The 17,404-nt window shown below is 35.4% G+C and overlaps 1 long non-coding RNA gene across 1 annotated transcript; it reads left to right on the top strand.

Moving 5' to 3' along the window:
• Positions 1-5,546: 5,546 nt before the first annotated feature.
• On the top strand, positions 5,547-16,021 carry LOC138419522 (uncharacterized). The gene is made up of 4 exons (XR_011248997.1): positions 5,547-5,899; positions 9,393-9,485; positions 13,736-13,769; positions 14,858-16,021. It is a non-coding gene; the product is annotated as an uncharacterized lncRNA (long non-coding RNA).
• The last annotated feature ends 1,383 nt before the right edge of the window (positions 16,022-17,404 follow it).

Genomic DNA, 17,404 nt, shown 5'->3' with positions numbered 1-17,404 from the left:
ATCTATATTCACCTACCCTCTAGTATCAATTTTGATAGATAAAAATATATATATTATTTTTTTCTTTTCCTCCCCACAACTTTATATTTATATGATACTAGTTAGAATGTCATATATCATGTAGGAAGTAGTAAATTTATCATTATAAATAGTACATTTCACTCAAAGCAAAACAATTGTTAACCATTTACCTATATAAAGCAGACATCTACATTGTTTTTCCTTTGTAAAAAAGTTTCTTTATTTTTTAGAATATTTGATTATGCAAATACCTTCAGCAACTAGATATTGTAATGAGTCATATTTGGAGATCGAATAAAGCATTCGGATTGTGATTTGTATTTATATTTGTTTGAGTGTTTGTTTTAAAAAAGCTAATTTATAGCCATTATGTTTAGAATCAAAGTTAGAAAAATCCTGAAAAGTTCTACTGAAACAACTGTTGTGTTCCAAAGTGGTGAGAAGATGGTCTTCAGAACTGAAGATCTGTAACCAGTAACAACAGTAGCCTATTTTCCAAAAAAATCTTTCAGTAAAAGACTACAAAAAATATTAGTAGAAAGGAAAATACCTACTTTCCACCCTCTGATGTATTCTTAATCTTAATATAAAGAGCACAAAGATGACTCTTTTATCACAAGAAAATTCTCATCATATCTCTCATGAGAAGGTAAATGTCAGTTGTGCTTACCCCTGAATTGTACACTTTGGCTCCCTTTGTTAATCAACACTGAAATTCCTATTGATGTGGTACTATAGAAAAAAATGGTTAAACTAGGGAAAATATTAGCAAATTGGAAATCCCCAATATATTTGCAATATGTTTAATTTTCTCACCAGAGACTTATGTGAAATTCATGTTGCTTGTTATAATTTACTTTTGTGTTCTTGTTTCTATTCATCCCCTATTGACCAACTGATATTTATCAGTCATTGAAAGGCTTTGTTCCTCCTCACACTCAAAACATGAGAAGAAAATAAATAGCAATTCTTCTTGCCTTTCTACCCAACAGAACATATTCACTTCTTTCTAGAGATCTTGTTCCTGCTTGCTAACTTTCTAACTAAATGACATGTGGTTTTGATCACTGTATAACAGGATTTATGTAAGGCTTAATACTCAGTAGGATAAAGAGTTGAATGTTCACATTTAATTCTAAGGACATGAACTCAGGAATATTATTAATGTTGTTAGATTTGCCATATCCCCAGTTTCTTTGTTTCATATATAAATCTTTTCAATGATCTCTGAAATCTGTCTTAATACAATTCATTCATTATGCGCTTATTTCAATAATTTGCTTAATGGCTACTGAAATATTGAATGTTTTCAAATACAATAAAATTCAAAAGTATGACTTTTCTTATTATCTAAAACTAGTGAAACAACTGTCTTTACAATTCTAATTGCTTATTGTTCCAAATTATATGTTCTACATTCTACTTAGGCAGCTAACACTGGACAGGAAATATTAAAGTCAAAATCATAAATTCTTAACTTTTAATATATATGAGTAGTAATAAGCTAGTACAAGCATGTACAAGGACAAATCTTGGCTATTTTTTCCACTGTTCACATCCTCCTATAGCACCTAAGAAACTAAGGTAACCTATCTGAACTTAGTCCCTGTTAAATAATGCATGAAGACAAATTCTGTATCAGTCTCAAAGAATAAAGCCAAGGTGGAGTGACTATATATAAATGTCTTCAGTACCTAGAAATAATTGAATAAATTTTTCTTATTTTTCTTCTCCTTTAGTTCAGATTTATTTGAAAGAGAAATGAGTTGACTGAACTAGGAATTATATAGTGAAAAACAATTATGTAAAACATATTCTTCTTTATTACCTCTAGCATGTACGTATCACTCATTGCACTGACCTTTCCACCAGATGGAAATGTTAGGATCTAAGTTGTTAGAACAGGGACTTCCCTGGAGGTTCAGGGTTAAAGCTGTGTTCTTCCACTCCAGGGGTGCAGGTCTGATCTCTAGTCAGCGTGTTAAGATCTTACATACTGTGTGATGTGCAACACCACCCCCCCCGCCAGTTTGTTAAAAATATTTAAGTTGTAACTTGACCAATTATAGACATGTATTTATAGGGAAAATGATTTCTGAATAAACTTGAATATTTCTTAATAAAATTAATTCCAATCCACCCTCTGTTGAATTCACACATGTTTACATCATTTTAAAAATAAGTTTGACATTAACTTCAAAGAAAGTGATTGCTGTCATACTAAGGAAATCACTTAATTTCATTGTTACTGATAGTCAGAAAAGCATCTTTTAAACTAACTCTTAAAAGCATTATGAAATGCTGAATATAAAATAGGATTTACCTACAGTTTTATAATATTTAATAAAATCAAACCATAGGTGCTATTTAGAGATTGCTTAAGAATATCATAAATAGGGAAACAAGAAAAATTCCCTGTGATATTTATATTAATGTCTAGAATATCATTGAAAAAGTGGAATATAAGGAAAAGAGGATTATTTATATTACACCAAATAAAAGTCAAGAAAAAACAAAAAGGAAGAGCAGAGAGTAACAGCTGCTCAAGTCTTTGCACTGGCATGCTACTCAAAGTCTATTTCTCTGGCCAGCAGGAAAGTTTCCCAACTAAAAACTAATGTAGTTCTTGTTTCTTTGTTGTTTTGAGATTTTTTTAATTCTTTGCATTTATTAAGCAACTTGATCTTTAGATTGGATTACAATTTACACCAATCCTTCTCCAAGCATGGATCTGCAGACTGTGGTTGGTTCATAAACTATGTGTGACTGATCAGTGACAAAATCATTTAAAAATTTACAGTAAATATTCATGGCAATTTGGCACGGTAATTTCTGTCTTCTGAATCTGAGAGTTAAAACCAGAGCATTATTTTGTATTTCTTTTTTTCAGTAATTCGTTTTAGTAATTTAATTTTGTATTTTACAAAATTATTAATCCAGAACAGATAAGTAGGAGAAGGGGTTGAAACTAGTCTTTTACTCCAGATGGTCTGAGAGACACCAGCTTATACCTTACATAGATATCTTTAGAGTGATTCCAGATCTTTCATCTTTACAGCTATGACTATGATGCAGAATTTCTTTCTTTTGGATACCACAACCTTTCCCTTCTGTTGGTCTAATATTGAACAGGTAAGTAGATCATATTTTACACTGAAGTCATACAGCTAACAATGAGGTTTTATATTAGCCTGTGACTTTTCCATTTCCTGGTCACTTAAAATCAAACTTCTTGGATATTAAGAGTAGACAGAAGTCATATTAAATTAGGTAATAAACCTAAGATGTAACCATCAAGAAGCATTTATTAAGCATCTACTTAATATTCTACAATTCTCAGTCTTCACAAGATGTGAAAACCCTGTTTGGGGTTAAAATAAATCCACTGGAAACAATAAGAGGCCATGGGCAAGTGACAACTATTTTTACTGCCAATTCTAAGTGGTGGAGGAATTCAGGCGGAAACATTCTTTATCTGCATAACCAGGTAATGCCTCTACTTCACAGGAATGTGAGTTCGAATGTATGACCTCCTGTCCAATGTTAGCATACAGTAGGTGCTCACCACTATTTTTGTTTTATTGTTTTAAAAAAGAAACCTGATCAGGGAATTTTTTAAAGGGGTAAATAAATTCATATAAGCAAAAAAGGAAAATTCTATATGAAAGATTTTGCATTTGCAAAGATATTCTTCTCTGATACTGTGAAAATTCATGTAGGAGAACAGAGGTGAATAAACCCCAGCATGAAGACAGAGCTCCACAGGTGACATTTTGTTTACTGTGATCTGTAATCTCTGGTCTCGTCTCTAATACTAAATTTTCAGCTACCTCTGTGATCAAGCCACTGTATACACCAATGCAGATTTCACTATTTCCTTATCTTTGCAATAAAAACATTTAGATTGATACATTAGAATAAGATTGGGCAATTATTTTCATTCTCCTTGAATAAGAAAGGGTAATGATGTTTTCTTTCAAAAATAAAACTACTGATGTAAGTGATGACACAAGTAACCTAATCATTTGTTTCCTTCCAGTTAGTTTAACCAAAGTGGAAACTATGAAGTGGAGCATAAATAGTAATCATTATTTCCTGCCTTTCAGCCTTTCCCCGTCCTTCTGCCTGTAAGTCAGCAAAGTTCTAAGGCTTTCTAAACTTTCATCTTTTTCCTAGCTCTGTAACCGGAGCTTGATTGCTCCCTCTCTACTGTGGCAGAAAACCATATCTGTAATCTTAAAAAAAAAAAAAAAAGTTTAAAATCAAATCTTATTTTAAGTGACTTGAATCATGAAAAAAACGTAAGGTCTAATTTGTTTCTATTCATATTTTCATATCTTCCTTTTCATATTTTTCTCTGATAGAGTCCATCTTTGCACCTGAGTTTATTTCCCATAAGTAAACCAGCCAGGCATTGGCTTCGTATAAGATTTTCCTTTAAAAGCTAAAAGGAGCTTCCGCTACAAATAGATGCTTGTAATTGGATCTCTCTGTTTTACTAATAGTGATTCCAGATGGCTGCTTCTAGAGGAAGCAAGAATTTCTGACTCCAAAATGATGTGGTAACAGAAACCTCCCCCCAACTGCTCTTAAGTGGGAGAACCATATGCTTTAAACTTCTTGATTGATCAAGAAAACTTCTGGTGTTAGGTAGATTCCTTTGTGGGAGCACTGTAGTTGGGCTCTTGCTGATGCAAAAACCTCCGTGAGAAAAATACTATGTATTTTTTCTCTCAGCACCACAAATGATTGTTAACTGTCAGTCTTTGTGTATTCATGGATGAATGAATAACACGAAGTTCAAGTCATGAAGCCAGCACATGGAGCTCTAAAGAAAGTTAGGCAAAGTTACCAAAGACATGAACATATAACACAAAGGAAGTGAGAGGTGGAGATCAAAGCCCTGGTATAAATTTGATACCAGTTCCTGTTATCTCCTAAACTATTGCATAGAAAATACTGCCACCAAGTTTCTCATCTAAGGCTTATAAAAAAACCTGTAAGGTTGGACATGCAGGTATTTTACCGCTATTTTATAGATGAAGAAACGGAGTCTCTGAGAGGTTAGATGACTGACTAATGGTGACCCAGGCACGAGTATATATCTGTATATTTCTCTTCTGAGGCTCTTTCCAGAACAACAGGCTGCCTCACTACATTAGAACCAAAGGAGAGATGAACAGCAAAAAAGAAAAAAAAAAGTAAAAACAGTTGTGACCAAATAATAATAAAGTTACATATAGTTTTTTGGGTTTTTTTTGCATTAAATTTGGTAGTCTAAAACTTCCTATTCTCTATGAAGACCTAATCTAAAAACCCACGGTCTACCTTTTGCAATGACCATAATAATTTGGTTTTTGTAAAAACAGACTCCTACAGTGAGAAGGTACAGCAATGAGCGGAGACAAGAAGAGGACCAATAAAGAGAGCATTAAAGAATGGGATTATTCGTGGTCTACATGTGGATCCCCATAGGGGAATCTTCTGAGAGAATACATAAAGCAAAAAAAGAATTGTCTCACTAAGGGAAACTGAAACTACACACAAGCTCTTGTCTCTTGTTGGCTGAGGGTTGCTCATGAGCCACTAATGGATCTGGGGCCACACTGCTTCATACTGACTAAGCAGGCTCAGGAGAGAGAGAAAGCCCTCACAGAGAGAGACATAAAAAGCCACGGCAGATAGCCGCTCCAGAGAAATATGGAAATATGGAAAAGGCACCAACAGCATCTGCTAAAATGACCTGGGAAGGAATTGACACTAAAGGTTTTGATGACTGCAGAACAGACTGAGGCCAGCAGTGAGGCCAAGAAGTCGATTTTTCCCCTTGCCTAAGCATTGGTCATTGGAATACGCATGCATATTGCATGTGTGTATGGTGTGTATGAAAGTAGATTGTTTTCACTTTTCTTTCTTTTCTATTCGTTTCCTGCATTTCTTGCAATGTAATGTACTATTTTTATAGTTAGGAAAAAACCCTTCAATCAAAATTAGTAATGTATTTCATATATATAAACATCATCTAGCATTTAGATCATCTAACATCATCTCTGAACCTTTTGTTTACATATCTGTATCTATTAAAGTAGCATCATTTGAACAAGTTCTACTGCTGTAATTTGTCAAATAAGTCCATATTCATTATGTTTGCCTTGCTTTATTCTTATGAACTTAACCTTTTCTTTTCCAGGACAAACAAATGCATTCAGTATTTCTCCTGTAGCAGTTTGTTTTCTTTGCTACTGGACTTTTTTAAAACCTTTAAGTCATTTTTGTAGATTTGTAGTCACAAGTAAATATAGAGTTACAAGTATGGGCTCACTAAAGCTTCATAATTGTGTTTTGTTTAAATGATAACTTGTTTAACTTTTCCCCCTCAATATATAAATGAACTAACCACAATGTAATTTATTATCATTTCTTCCATAAACCACAAGTGGTCTCAGCTTATTAATTCCATACTTAAATAAAACAATCAAAAGCAGTGTAGTATGATGTCAAGTGCAATGAACTCAATCAGGAACTCAGCTTCCAGTGAAAGCAGCATGAACTCACATAAATGGGATCAGTAGATATGTAATAGCTTACCACTTAGGGTAATGCTATACAATGCACTCACTACAGTTTTTTCCTAAGTGCTTTTAACTTCAAGGACATTTAGGAGATAAAGCAGAATTTTTCATAAAATATGTCATTCACATAGCATGGTCACATCAGCTTACAAAATGTTTAGAACTCATGAAATACATAAATACTACCATATTAAACAGGCCATAGCATGAGCACTAACCATACTTTTAGTTTCATTCTGCTAAAACAGTTGCAGGCCATTGTTTCCACATAGGTCTCCATGCCTTATACCATGTAATACAGTCACCATGGTCTCAATTAAATGGAATTGAAAACAGTGCCTGACTACAGGCAGCTATTTTTAGGTGCTGGTGGAAGTCCTATAAAGATAATGATTAATTGATTTAAAAAAATTTATTTTTTACCTTATAATTTTGTAAATTATGCACACACACATGTGCACACACACACACAGAACCCCATGGATATCATAGAAACTGAAAAATACTTAAGACAGGGACAGTAAGCAGATGCAACAAAGGAGTAAAAGCCATGATGAAACAGGAACCACAGTATGGAAGCAAAATAGATATAAACACAGAGAGAAGCAAAGACAGAAAAGCAAAGTGTCCAGAATGGCAAAATTCTACAGAGACTATTGGATCAGTAGGGTTATTATTGTGTCCAGAATAAGATTACATTTTTCTCTGGAACTGGATGACTTAAGTGCTGAGATAAGAAATGTCCCTGAGTAACTGATAAACCAATTCATATCATCACCTTAGGAAGAAGCTATTTCTTGAAATCCAAGAGCATTCAATTAATTTAACTGTAGAGATATACAACTAATAAGAGATACTAATGGTCAGAAAATAAGCCATGTAACTTCCCTAATATGATGAAGAAACACATGAGTATATATGATTTCATTTTATTTTAAAAAAATGCATTCCTATGCTAAAATTCAACAAAAGTCCATTTTTAATACTGGTATTTAGATATAAGACTGCACTTACTTGTAGACTTGAGTTGGAAATGTTGGGACTTACAAGGTAGATTTGACCCTCGATTAAATTCTTTTGACATCAAAACAAAAAAGTACAAAAGAAGGTATGCCTCTATTTGTAGAATTGCAATTTTAAGCTATGAGTTGTGTTCTAAAAGTTCATAATATCATATTGTCCCTGAAAGTTGAAAGTGTTGGTCACTCAGTCATATCCGACTCTGTGAGCCTACAGACTATAGCCCGCCAGGAATTCTCCAGGCAAGAAGCCTGGAATAGGTTGCCATTTCCTTCTCCAGGGGGTCTTCCTAACCCAGGGACTGAACCTGGTCTCCTGCATGGCGGGCAGATTCTTTACTCTCTAAGCTACCAGGGAAGAGCCACATACTGTCTCTAGCTAGGTGCAAATGTATGCTCCTGAACTTTTGTTTTTTGACAAATGTTCTTTCCTCAGTATTTTGTTGTTGTTGTTTAGTTGCTAAGTAATGTCCGACTCTCTTGCAATCCATGCATTATACCGCTCCAGGCTCTTCAGTCCATGGGATTTCCCAGGAAAGAATATTGGAGTGGGTTGCCATTTGCTTCTCTAAAGGATCTTCCCAACCCAGGGATCAAACTCACAACTGCTGCATTGGCAGGCTGGTCCTTTACCACTGAGCCACCAAGGAAGCCATTTTCTCAGTATACAGGTGTAGTTAATGTGCTAATTTTGGTGCAGGGGTTTTGATTTCTGTCTTCATGTCTCTTGAGATTTTCTCTGTTTCTGTATTTAAGGTTCTTTCACTCTCATTATTGATAATCAGATTCTAATAAATATCTCAACCTCTGGTTTAATGTATTTATAAATTTTTTTCTCCTTTCCCCCCCATCTTTATCTCTTTGTTGTCCTTTTTTTTAAAAAAAAAAAAAAAGCAGGTAAAATACAGAATTAGAGAGAAATACTAAACAGAACGTTATGTTTACTTCTTGACTTTGACATCCACATAGTAGAAAGTAATAGCATTGACACTAACTTATACTGAGAGAGAAGTTTGGAACTTATTCTCACATGTACATGTATATTCAACTTGAGGATTTAAAGCAAAGGGTCACAGAAAACCAGATAACAATGATTGCTTTGCTTTGAAATATAATAAGCAGAAAGGAGAATGTAGTGATGGTCTTTTCATTTTCAAACATCTTTAATACTGTAGAAATAATTTTATGTTTCCTTTTTTACCTCACACATGTTATGAAATACAGGATGTCACTGTCAAAATGCAGAAATGAGTGCTGTGAGGTCACTAAGAAAAGGAGTGGATGAGCCAGGAATAAAATCGCTTAACACTTCATATCTCTTTCCTTCCTTTCTTCCTTCCTTCCTTTATGCCTACTAATATAATATTTTTTTTTTCTTAATCTCTGGGAGAACCACTGGTTTTGCTGCAAGAAAAATGAATCCAGATAGGGATGATTGTTCTAATTTAACTCTGTATTATGCTTTAACAATGAATAGCATTTTCCTTTGTGTAACAGGAATTGATTACACTGATAACAATTGTTTGTATATATTTATTTGGAAAATGTCTTTTGTTTGACTCCTATGAAGTGTTGCTTTTAATTCTGACTCATGATCATACACGAAAGAAGCTATTATCTAACCCTTGTTCGAATACAATCATCTGAGACTAAGACTAATAACAAAGAAAGAAATTTTCATTGAATTGCTAATACATGCCAAATATTTTCTCAAAGTAATTTACTATTTAACTGCTTATTCACGCTATAATAAATGTACTCTTTTTTCTTACTTTTCCAGTTCACAAGTTGGAGATTCAGTTGTTCCAGGGATCTGCCTAGCCACTGTCTAAAGGAGTGTGTACAACAATACGATGTCTTCTCAAAAAAAGAGGTTTGTTTTTGTTTTTACTGAATTAAAGCAATTTTGTTTTAGTAAATTAAGGCAAATTAAACTGCTCTGATTTTTTTTCCACTTTAACTATATTAAACAGGCCAATCCATTTGACATGGCCTCGCTTACCATTCACTCAAGTCAGAGCTCATGAATTGACAATATTTGTAGCATTTGAGAGCAAATATAAGAAAAGACAGACTGGTCATGAACTTCATTTTAAATCAGAGTAGATAGTTTTATGTCCTGGGACAAAAAAAAAATAACTCTCACATGCTCTTATAAGAACTATGTAGAGGTTGAGTCAAATTCTTGTTATTTTTTTTAAGGGTTATTTTATTTTTTTATTAAATTAATTTATTTTAATTGGAGGCTAATTACTTTACAATATTGTAGTGGTAATTTTTTTTCTTTAACCAACTTAGTTTGGATAATCAAGCATTGTTTCTAAAGGTTTATTTTTTATTTTTATTCATTTAATGTTTGCTTGTTATGATTTTACACAACTATTTATAGAACAGTTTGGAATAATTAAATCAAAACCAGAGATGAAGTTTCAGATGACTTTAATTTCCTTCTGATTCCCAACTGAAACATGATGTTTTGAGGAAGCAGCCAAATAAGGCACATGTTCTTCTGGGTAGCTGACTTAGAAAATGATCTTAAGAATAGACTAAGAATTTGGTAAAAGAGGAACAAAAGTGGGACATGTATAATCCTAAAAGATGAGATTCTCATTATCTTGCCTTCTTTTTGGCTAATTTTTTTCAGTATCTCTTTGACATGAATAATCCTTGTGAATAATTCATCCATATCACCTGAAATTATAGTCAGGTGTACACATTCATTTAATCTGTATTTGTTCCATGAGTATTTCAAGAATAAAGTTAAAATAAGCAGTGTAACATTGTCAAAGTTTGATTCTTTCAACATTTAAATCATTATTGAGCACCTTGTTTGTGCTATGGACTGTCAAAAAGACACTGGGAATATAACGGTGTCTTACTAGTGTATTTAAGCTGCTTATAATAAAACCCTACAGACTTGGTGGCTTATAAACAACACAAATTTATTTCTCATAGTCTTGAAAACTGGAAACTCCAAGATTATGTTGCTGGAGGATTCAGTGTCTGGTGAAGACCATTTTCAAGTTATAGACTGCTGACTTCTCTCTGTGCCTTCTCTGTGAAAGGATGAGCTAGATCTCTGGAGCTTTTGTAAAATGTCATTTATTAAATTCATGAAGACTCTACCCTAATCACCTCTCAAAGGCTCTAGTTCCCAATACTTTCACACAGTACATTAAAATTTCAGCATATAAATATTCAAGTATTCTAACATATATAAATATTCATCCCATAGCAAATGGTGACTAAAACCAGAATATTCCTCTTTTATAGATTTTACAACATAGAGGGAATGATGAACTAATACAATAACAACACAAGTGAATGTAAACATGTAAATAGAGCAAGTGAAAAAAGAAGTGTTATGTGGAAATTTCTATAAAAGAGTAATTTGGCCTTTTTAGAAAGATCAGGGAAGGCTTCCATGAAGAAAAGATTATTGTGCTGAAGAAATTGAAAATGGAGAAGGGTTAAATAGATAAATAGGGAAGACAGATCCTTGCTACAATGAAGAAAAAAAAAATCCTGTGGTGACAGAGAACAAGACAAAGAGAAGGGGCAGAAAGTCCCACATGCCTGGAGAACAAAGATAGAGGCAGACTGTGGTGTGAGATAAAGACTAGAGAGGGTAGGCAGGCCAGTACCATGCAGGGCCTGGTGGGCTGTGAGAAGTTTTGACTTTATCCTAAGAGCAGTGGAACTTGGAGAAGGCAATGGCAACGCACTCCAGTACTCTTGCCTGGAAAATCCCATGGATGGAGGAGCCTGGTAAGCTACAGTCCATGGGGTCACAAAGAGTCGGACACGGCTGAGCGACTTCACTTTCACTTTCATGCATTGGAGAAGGCGATGGCAACCTACTCCAGTGTTCTTGCCTGGAGAATCCCAGGGACGGGGGAGCCTGGTGGGCTGCTGTCTATGGCGTCGCACAGAGTCGGACATGACTGAAGCGACTTAGCAGCAGCAGTAAGAGCAATGGAAAGGCTTGCTTTTTCAGAGATATGATATTAAACGTGCTTTTTAAAAAATCTGGTAAAATCATCGAGTTAATTATAGAGTATCTAGAATAGTAAAAGGTATACTAGTTAAATGGTGATTGTAATTGAGCAAGGAATTCATTACAGTGTATTAAATGACTGGTGGTGGTAGAAATGGAGAGAATATGTTGATGTAACTTGGTGATGGGTTGAATGAGAAACTTGAGGGACAGGCACCTGTCAGGACTGTTAGACTGACTCTGAGTCTTCTGGCTTCTGGAAAAGGGTGGATGGTGAAGCCAATCACTGAGGAAAGGAATACTAGAAGAGGATCAGGGATAAGTAGGTAAATTCGGTTTGGGATACATTGATTTTGAGATGCATTAAAGGAACACTCAAGAGATCTCAATAAGCATTAGGTATATGACTCTAGAGTTTAGAGGAATAGATTTTTATAGAAATATAAATGCATTTTTATAGAAATATAAATATAGTTATCTGCATAAAATGTTCACTGAACCCAGAGTTGCAAGAGAAATTTAGTTAGAGAATGAGAAGAGGAGCAAAGACAGGCATAGAAGTAAATATACCTTCAAAACTTACCATAGATACTTGGGCAAATCACTTCTTTCTTTCTTTTTCCTTTCTATTCTTTTTTGAACTTTTTTTTCCTTACCTGAAAATGAGTATCTTTCTAAGATTGTTTTTAGATTAATTAAGTCAGCATATGAAGTAGCATGAAGTGATGGGACCAGATGCCATGATCTTAGTTTTCCAAAATCACTGCAGATGGTGATTGCAGCCATGAAATTAAAAGATGCTTACTCCTTGGAAGAAAAGTTATAACCAACTGAGACAGCATATTAAAAAGCAGAGACATTACTTTGTCAACAAAGGTCCGTCTAGTCAAGGCTATGGTTTTTCCTGTGGTCATGTATGGATGTGAGAGTTGGACTATAAAGAGAGCTGAGCACCGAAGAATTGATGCTTTTGAACTGTGGTGTTGGAGAAGACTCTCGAGAGTCCCTTGGACTGCAAGGAGATCCAACCAATCCATCCTAAAGCAGATCAGTCCTTCATTGGAAGGACTAATGTTGAAGCTGAAAGTCCAATACTTTGGCCACCTGATGCAAAGAGCTGACTCATTCGAAAAGACCCTGATGCCAGGAAAGCTTGAGGGCAGGAGGAGAAGGGGATGACAGAGGATGAGATGGTTGGATGACATCACTGACTCAATGGACATGGGTTTGGGTAGACTCCAGGAGTTGGTGATGGACAGGGAGGCCTGGTGTGCTGCAGTTCATGGGGTCGCAAAGAGTCAGACACGACTGAGCAACTGAACTCAACTGATGAAGTAGCATCCATGTGGCTTGTAAATAAAAGTTTAATCAATGGTAGAATGAGTATGTTGTTGATGGCAATTGATGGTGGCAGTGCTGACTTTATTTCTACTGACCAGATAGTTATGCATAAAAGCAACAAGAACTTTTTGGTTAAAGTGCTAATCCTTTGAGTTAAAATCTTTCTGAAAACTTTTTAGACAGTTCATGAAATGTTTTTAAAGAAAGAAAACTGAAAATTATTTAACTTCTCATTGATGACTCAAGATCACCACTTGATTGCTATTTCTTTTTAATGGGCTATTGTATTTTCAAAGGTAAAATGTTTAAGCCCTAATACTAATTAGGTGATACTAGTGATAAAGAACCCATCTGCCAATGCAGAGATGTAAGAAATGTGGGTTCAATCCCTGGGTTGGGAAGATCCCCTGGAATAGGACATGGCAACCCACTCCAGTATTCTTGCCTGAAAAATTTCATGGACAGAGAAGCCTGAAGGCCTACAGTCCATGGGGCCACAGAGTTGGACAGGATTGAGTGACTGAGCACTATACTATTTAGAACCAAATTTCTATACTAATTTACATATCTTAGCAGCCTTAGTGTTCTGTCTTGACCACTCCTAATATTTTTCTTTTAATCTGCTTAAAATCAGATAACCAAGTTTATTAGAATTATTGACTAAAAAAAATGTAGATAAAGTACAACTTAATGGACTCTAGAAAAAGTGCATGGATTTTATGACATTTATTGGGATAGATGAGGAATCATAATTGCTTCCTTCTTGATTGTTTGCTATCTTTCAGATTGCTGAGATTGCTGGATGGCATATATACGTGGGTGAGCCTGTATGTTAATTCACATACATATATTGAATCATTTTTATTAATTATAAATTTTCTTTACTTGAAATTATATGTGGATATATACGTTATACATTTAATTTAATTCACTTCTTTAATATGCTTCTTTCACATCTATTAGACTAAACTATCTTCATATATTATCTCAGTTCAAATTCAAGAAGACATGAAACGTTTAACAGAAAAACACACATATATTATATCTATGCCTAGTTTTCTCAACAAAACAAAATAAAAATGCAATTAGAGATGAAAAAATGTGGAGCATGGAAGAATATCCTATCCAATAGTAAAAGCAAGTTTATGATATAATCCCATTTATGAAATGTTAAGGTTATGGGTTGGGGGAGGTAGGTAGGTAGGTATGTGTGTTTTGATAGTGCAGAAAGAGGTAAGAAACAATTCATCAAAATACCAATGGTAGTTATCTCAGCGTGGTAGAATTTCAGATTCTCCATTTGTTATAATGTTAATACTTTTATACTTATTCAGTTTATTTAAGATGGGTAATTTATTTAAGATCAGCAAAACAGGATGAGAAAGCAAAACAAAATTTTAGAAAGAACTATGGACTTCCCTGGTGGCTCAGATGGTAAAGCATCTGTCTACAAGGCAGGAGACCCGGGTTCAGTCCCTGGGTTGGGAAGATTCCCTGGAGAAGGAAATGGCAATCCACTCCAGGACTATTGCCTGGAAAATCCCATGGACGGAGGAGCCTGGTAGGCTACAGTCCATGGGGTCACAAAGAGTCAGACACGACTGAGCGACTTCACTTTCACTTTCACTATAGATTTATAAAGTGTTTAGTGAGCAAGAGTTGATATTTAGAAATTAATAATTAAATACTCATTTTTGTTTTTTAAAGAAAGTCACTCATTATATGTATTTTCTTTTATCGTATATTTTTTCAAAGTAAAACATAAAATGAAATAGTTTGGAAGGAAAACGAAAATCAACATTATAGTGCTTCACTCTCATGACAAGAGGCAACTACTTTATACTCTTTTACATGTTTCTATTGTTTGTTACCTTCAGATCTCTAAATAATATGTTTTTATTATCCAGAGACATTACTTTGCTGACTAAGGTCCGTCTAGTCAAGGCTATGGTTTTTCCAGTGGTCATGTATGGATGTGAGAGTTGGACTGTGAAGAAGGCTGAGCACAGAAGAGTTGTGCTTTTGAACTGTGGTGTTGGAGAAGACTCTTGAGAGTCCCTTGGACTGCAAGGAGATCCAGCCAGTCCATTCTGAAGGAGATCAGCCCTGGGATTTCTTTGGAAGGAATGATGCTAAAGCTGAAACTCCAGTACTTTGGCCGCCTCATGCGAAGAGTTGACTCATTGGAAAAGACTCTGATGCTGGGAGGGATTGAGGGCAGGAGGAGAAGGGGATGACAGAGGTTGAGATGGCTAGCTGGCATCACAGACTCTATGGACATGAGTCTGAGTGAACTCCAGGAGATGGTGATGGACAGGGAGGCCTGGTGTGCTGTGATTCATGGGGTCGCAAAGAGTCGGACACGACTGAGCGACTGAACTGAACTGAACTGATGTATCATCTGGACATCATCCCATGATAAGTTGGAATTTGATTCTGTCAAAGCATCCCACATTCTCTTTCTCATCTGGCCAGTATTATTATACTATTTTTCATTTACCTTATTTGGTTTTTTTTTTTTTTTAGATTTAAGTAACTTGTTTAAACCTTTTTTCCTTGTTACATAAACAGGGTGTCTCACATTATAGGATGAAATTATTAATACTGTTACCTATCCTTTGTTCTATTTCCCACATCTACTCCATCTCCCAATCTCTAAATTTTACAATGTCAAGTTTCAAAAGATTTAAATGCATTGTAAATCACATCAATTCTTTCTTATGCTTTGTCTATGAAAGAAAGTGAAAGTGAAGTCCCTCAGTCATGTCTGACTCTTTGTAACCCCATAAACTGTAGCCCACCAGGATCCTCCATCTACGGGATTCTTCAGGCAAGAGTACTAGAGTGGGTCGCCATTTCCTTCTCCAGGAGATCTTCCCAACCTAGGGACTGAACCCAGGTCTCTCACATTGTAGGCAGATGCTTTACCATCTGAGCCACCAGGGAAGTCTAATGCTTTGTCTATAGGCTGATTCAAATACAGAAACTAATGAAAAATGTCAAAGTTCTTAAAGCTATGTATTAGTTGTCTATTGCTGTGTAACAAATTATCACAAACCTAATGACTAAAATAACACAGTATTGTCGCACAGTTTCTGTGGGTCAGGAGTTTGGGCACAGGTTATCTGGGTTCTAGAATGCAGTCTCTCACATGGCTAGTCAAGTTATTAGCCAAGATTCTGGAGATCTAGCTTCCAAGTTTACACAGTTGTTGGTAGAATTCTCTTCCTTGCAGGTTTTAGGGCTGAGAGTCTCAGTTTCTTGCTAGGGTTTGACCAAAGACTACCCTTAGTTGCTCATGGTAGAAGCCTCTCTGTAGAGCAGCTTACATCATCAAAGCCAGGATGAGAGAGAGGAGGTTAGCGAGACATACCTTACAATGTTCTATAATGCAACCATGGGAATGACATCCTGTTACTTTTGCCCCTTTGTTATTAGTTAGAAGCAAGTCACATTACTTGATTCAAGGGGATAGTTTTACACAAGACTGTGAGTACCAGAAGGCAAAGATAATTTTGGAGTCTCTTCAAGTTTTTCCACCACAAGCTATGGTATATAATTTTGTTCTCTGCAGCATCTACTAACTTGATTATGTCCTTTTGTTTTATAATTTTTTCCAAAGTTTATCATTCTTTTCTCCTTTTGTGTGTATTATATTTATTCTTCTCCCCAAAATGTGATGTCCAATCAAATTTTATTGGGGGTTTTGATTTCAGAGATCTTCCTCGGGACCGCTACTTCCTGCTCCTATTTGGACTAGGCAATTGCTAGGCTTGCTGCCGCAAACTAGGCTTGTGTTCACTATTTTTCTACGTCAATTCCATCTTTAACTTTTGCTACACTCCCTCTTCAATCTAGATATCTTCAGTCTATAAGTATTTTTTGGTTGCTACCATGTGACCAGGTACTGTCCTAAGCTCTTGGTATCCAGTAGTGGAAAATGAAAGTAAAGATTCCTGTACTTGTAGAACTTACATTCTTTTAGAGGGAGATGAAAAATATAAAAGTAAATGAGAAGACTAAATAGCTTGTCTGATGTTGATAGATATTTTTAAGGAAAATAAAGAAGTAGAAGGATAAGAAGGATAAGGATTACCTGTGCATCGGGAAGTGTTAGAAAGGTAGCCAGATAAATTTTAAATTCAGTGAGTAGAGAAGATGTCTCTGAGAAAAGGATATTTGAACATAGATGTAAAGGAGGTGAGGGAATGAGCCATATGTGTATCTTGGAAAGCTCTCTAAGCAAAGTGACTCGTGAAGCAAGGAGGCCCTACATTGAGGTAATGGTGCTTTGTACAGTGCCACACTGCCATCTCCGTCAAAATGATGGGCTCAGGAATTGCTATCTGAGCCAAAGAAACCACCGTGTCTTTGTGGGATAATTCTGACGAATGGAGGTGTTCCATACTAGGATGGGACCTACCCAATCAGATCTTCTAAGGGAGAGTCTGGCC

The sequence above is a fragment of the Ovis canadensis genome, chromosome 1 (genome assembly GCF_042477335.2).
Source record: "Ovis canadensis isolate MfBH-ARS-UI-01 breed Bighorn chromosome 1, ARS-UI_OviCan_v2, whole genome shotgun sequence".
Classification (NCBI taxonomy): Eukaryota; Metazoa; Chordata; class Mammalia; order Artiodactyla; family Bovidae; genus Ovis; species Ovis canadensis.
This window is presented reverse-complemented; position numbering and strand designations above follow the sequence as displayed.